The following is a 5,195-nucleotide window of genomic DNA, read 5'->3' as shown; positions in this document are numbered from 1 at the left end:
CTAATAATTAGTTCACCTCCCTTTTACCAACTTGAAATAAAAATTCTTAGACCCCCTAATGTAACTATACATAATTTTACATGTCAATATAATGCCTTAAATGTTTGATGAAGAAGCAATAAAAAGAAAGTGATTCATAATAAAAAAAATGCATGCCTTGCAGTAGGTAAACATGTGGGCCTGATTACACTAGACCCACTATAAAGCTGGGCGTGCTAGTGGCCACTGGGCCCATCACTGTTGATGTGAGATCTCCCCCTCTCCCCCGTCGGACAGACACACGGACATATGGCATTGGGTTGGCAACTCACAGAGCAAAAACCCTGGTACCCAGGGAGGTGATTTTCTGAAAGGAGGACAATTCTTAATTAAGTTCCATTGACTTATATGAGTTTCATTCCAGAAAAATTCAGTGCAAATTACAATCTTGCCGAAAAGGCTGAGCTTATGTATAGAACAGAGCAAGGTTCTGGAATAGGGTTTCTCGGCACCATAGTACTTGGGAATACCATCCTTCATTGTCGCTGGGTGGTCATGTGCATTGCAGGGCGCTCAGCCTTGTCCCAGCCTCTACTCATCAGATGTCAGGAGCAGCCCCATGCCCAGTGTGACAACCAAAATGTCCCCTGACATGTCTGTCCAATGTCTTCTGATGAGCAAAATCACCCTCAGTTGAGAACCACAACTCTGGGCTTGAATAATTGCATAAAGGTTTTTACTTTTATTTACTTACGTGACTGTCTAGCTGGGAAATCATTTGTTATGTGGGACTGCACTATGACAAGGTTTGGGGGCGGGTCTATCCACCCAACAAATGCCAGTTATGCCCTGTCCTCAATTTTTATAACAATAAACCCTGCAGCAACTCCATTGCTGGCACAAAGGTGGTGGGGTCACGTGGCAAGGAATGTGGTGGCTTCTAGGCGCCGAGAGTGGCCCCTGATCAACGCCCAGTAGGGAATCAAGAATGTAAGACCCTGGATTCTGCCAGCAGCCTGAACGAGCTTGGCAGAGCTCAGATAAAACCAGCTGCTTAATTTCCATCTTATAAACCTGCTGATTCATGCTCAGACTCCTGACCCACCAAAACTGCGGGATAATAAATTGTGTTGCTTGAAGTTGCTAAATTTGTGATTTATTACACATCAATAGACAACAAATACACTTTTCCCCTACCTTTCCCCCTCCCTCTCTTTCCTCCTCCTTTTCTTTCTTTTTAAGCATCTTATGGATACTCGTGATGCAGAAACAAACCCTGGGATAGACTTTCCTCTGTGTTCGCCGTGAAACAAATGTCAGTGGAACGTGGCTCAGAGGGAACTGAAAGTCTGCCATTGGAGCCCATCCAACATGGAAGGCATGTGCTCAGCCCAGAACTTTGTTCTTTCAGATGTCCATAAAACAAATCGGGCATTTTTGCCACATCCATATCCTTTGATGGTGGAGCTAGCTGACTACCTACAATCAAAGAGAAAACCTCCCAAGGAAAAAAATTATCAGAGCTGTGACATACTTGAAAGGGAGCCTGCCTTGTTCCCCNACTTGTCCACAGTCCCACGACCAGGAAGAACCCGAGTAGAACGAGTGTCTGATGCCTGATCCTAAAACCCACACTCCATCCAGAATCTTTTAGAGAGCCTACAAGTGTAAATCAAAATGGGGTGTGTGTGTGAGGTGGGGGGATCCCCCAAAATTGAAAGCCACATGAAACAAATGAACCTACCTGTGTGGCATAATCACACAGAACAGAATGGCTTCAAGGGAAAGCCTGGTGATTTGACTGAATAGCCCCAGTGGACTGTATCCTATGGGCAAAAGGAACTGAAAACATTTTAAACTGTTTTAGGCAGCCATATTGTTAAGTACCAATATTGATGTAGTTATCCTGAAATGCTATGTATGTGTATTTAGGGTGAAATGAATAGTAAGTAATTCTCTTTCAACTTTGAAGCCAATATCCCTTTGGAAGTGGTGACTTCTTCCTCCTCCTCCTGCTCCGAGTCTTTTTCAAAACCCTAAGGTGACAGTCAGGGCGGTGTGTTAGCTTCCTGAGCTGGGTGCGTGATCTGACTGGCGTTTGTCTACAGCAGCCTAGGAGAGAGCACCTCAAAAAGGAAGGGCCCGTCTGGCAGAGGGATTTGCAGAAGCAAAGACAGGGACTTGTGAAACCAGCCTGGGCATCAGGGGAGGGTCTTCAGGTTACTGGGGGTGCTGGGAGACATGGGTTGGGGATAGGTCTGACGCTGGAGAAGTCCCATGTGTCCCGCTCAGCATTTGACCCCTTGCTGTGGCCACTGAGCAGCTCGGGGCTTCCTGGCCATCTTTACCAGCATCTCCGGGCTCATGTCTGAGTCTTTCAGGTAAAGCTCCCATGTTGATAGGATCATGATATTAGGTCTGGGGAGGAACAAAGATTACTTTGTGCACCAGCCAATTGTGAGTCTATGTCGGGCTGGATTTAATTTGGGGAGATGTGTAGCTGGCTAATTCTTCTATAGTAGCTGCCACGTGTACTCAGCAGCTCCCTGACAGACAAAATCCATGTGCCCCGCCCCAGCCTGGCCTCGAGTCGGCCTGGGCCTCAGAAAGGAGGTGGGGACTCCAGCTTCTTGAGGCCGTCTTGGTGGCTGTGCGCTCTGCAGGGGCCCCATCCTGGTGTCTAACTAAGCTGGACACTTCTAGGAGCCTGCCACACCCATGGGCATTGGGGCCAGATGAGGGTTCAAATCCCAGCTCTGCCTCCTGCAAGCTGTGGACCTTGGGAAAGATGGCTTAATCTTTCTGAGTTTTATTCCCTCGTCTACAAAATGGTGATAATAATAACATCTACTTCATAGAGTCATTAAGATTATATGAGTTGCTATGTGCCCAATGCCTAGAACAGTACCAAGCACTCCGTGTGTTTGTTTACTAGTATTTTTTTAGGCCAGAAGACGTAAGTATGAAATGGAAGAGACACAGCTGAGAAAATAGTTGAGAGGAACTTGGGGGCTGCCTGGATCTCGGCATTAAAACTGGGAACTTTGGAGAAGAGGCAAGTTTGGGGATGGCGGTGAGGCTGGGCTCTGTTTGCACAAGTTGGGTTTGAGGTGCCTGATATGGTCAGGGGGGCAGGTGGACATGTGCTGTTTGCCGGAGCTGAGAGCTGGAACGGAAACCATTAGAATCCAGGGGGAAGCCCATGGGCCTCAAACTGCCTCTTACGTTTACAGCTGATTTAGCTTAAGATTTTTGTTTGTTTTGTTTTACTACCTTACATGACTGTGTTTGATTTAATACAAAAATATCATGCCCCTCACTACCTCCACCACCACCACCACCACCATGCCTAGCAATCGAAAAAAGCTGGCAATGCAGGAGACTGTGCTCTGTCCCCACACAGCGCTCTCCATACCTGTCCCCAGGGCCATCCGTACCTCACTTTGAGGAACTCAAAGTCATCCTAGTTCTCACTCCTTGAAAAGGACGTGTCATTGTCCCAATTTAGAGGTGAGGGGGTGGAGGCGCTGAGACGACAAGAACTCAGAGTCACAGCTGGCAAGTGGTGGCGGGGCAGGGGGTGAGACCAGTTCTTTCTGAGGCAGAACCCTGTCCTTTCACCATAATGGCGACTTCAAATCGCTTAGAGAGGGGTCGGCTTGTCCTACCTCGTTTTCTCTGCCTGAAGAGGCAGAGGTGAGCCATTTCTCGAGCAGTGTTTTGGGCACAAGACAAGTCCCTGCTCGAGATGACACGAGGCATGCACGCAACTGGGCAGAGCAGCAGCGCCTTAGACTGAATGTGTGTGTCCTCTCAGAACCCATATGTTGAAACATAGCCCCCAAGGTGACGGTGTTAGCAAGTGAGGCCTCTGGGAAGTGCTGAGGTCATGAGGCATGAATGGGTTCAGTGTCCTTATAAATACAAACCCCAGAGGGCTCCCCTGCCCCTTCCACCCTGCGAGGTCACAGTAAGAAGACAACCGTCTATGAGCTAGGACGAGAGCTCTCACCAGACACTGAGTCTCCTAATGCCTTGATTTTGGGCTTCCACCTCCAGGACTATGAGAAATAAATGTCTGTGGTTTATCAGCCACCCAGCCTGTGGTACTTTGTTATAGCAGCCGGCACAGGCTAAGACAAGTACAACTGCACAGTGTGCTCACCATGGAATGTGATGCAGCCAGGAAAACGAGCGGATGCAGAATATGGGTGGGACTTAGCAATAGAACATGAAGTTTAAGAGGTACCAGAAATAATACTAAGTAAATAAAAAAAAATACAGCCCCAAAGGTTGCATAGAGTATGGCACCCTTTGAATACAATTAAACAAACCAAAAAAAAGCTATTTTATGAGAATCTGTGTAGATACAATAAAAACTATATAAAACAGAAAGCAAGGTCGTGTTGAATGCTGGTGATAAGGACCATATCATTACATGGTGACTGTGGTTAAGGTCTCAGCTATGTTTCGGGTGGTGACCGACAGGTGCTTATTACGCTATTAAAATAATTAGTTGAACCAACTAAATAAAAGAGTGCTATGCCTGCACTAATCACAATGGGTGCGTTGCTATTTTTTGACAGAGAATAGAAGAGGCAGGGAAGTGGGGTAAATGGACCTTGTGCCTGAACTGGGGCTCCACGAGCAGATGAACAGGATGGTTGTGAGCAAAGCCAGAGTAGTGAGGCCAGGGGGACAGGGTGGGAGGAGGTGGGTGGGGCTGGTGGGGGCTCCTCCCCAGGGACACAAGTGGAAGGGGCATGGTGGTTCTGGTCTGCAGAGACACTGGCCCTAGGGGTCCTAATGGCATGCGAGGTTCTGAGGAAGCAGCCATGGAAGTGAAGTTGGGGACCCGGGCCTGTCATTGGCTTGGAGCATGTGGTCTGGGCAGAACACACAGGGACGTTGAGTCTTCTCTGGAGCCTCAATGAGCGCACCATAGTCTGGGCCCTCAATTAGGTGACACCTCTGGGGTCACTCAGCCTGCACCAGTCTCTGCCCTGCCAGGGTGCCCCCATCGGGAAGGTGGAGGTCACATTTGTCCCTCTGCCTTTGGGGACAGTATCTTAGTGTGTTCTGGAGAGAGCATTCTTGACCCATCCAACTCACATCCCCCTTCTAATAATTAGTTCACCTCCCTTTTACCAACTTGAAATAAAAATTCTTAGACCCCCTAATGTAACTATACATAATTTTACATGTCAATATAATGC

The sequence above is a fragment of the Hipposideros armiger genome, unplaced genomic scaffold (genome assembly GCF_001890085.2).
Source record: "Hipposideros armiger isolate ML-2016 unplaced genomic scaffold, ASM189008v1 scaffold_69, whole genome shotgun sequence".
NCBI classification, from domain to species: Eukaryota; Metazoa; Chordata; class Mammalia; order Chiroptera; family Hipposideridae; genus Hipposideros; species Hipposideros armiger.
Note: the sequence above shows the minus strand (reverse complement) of the source record.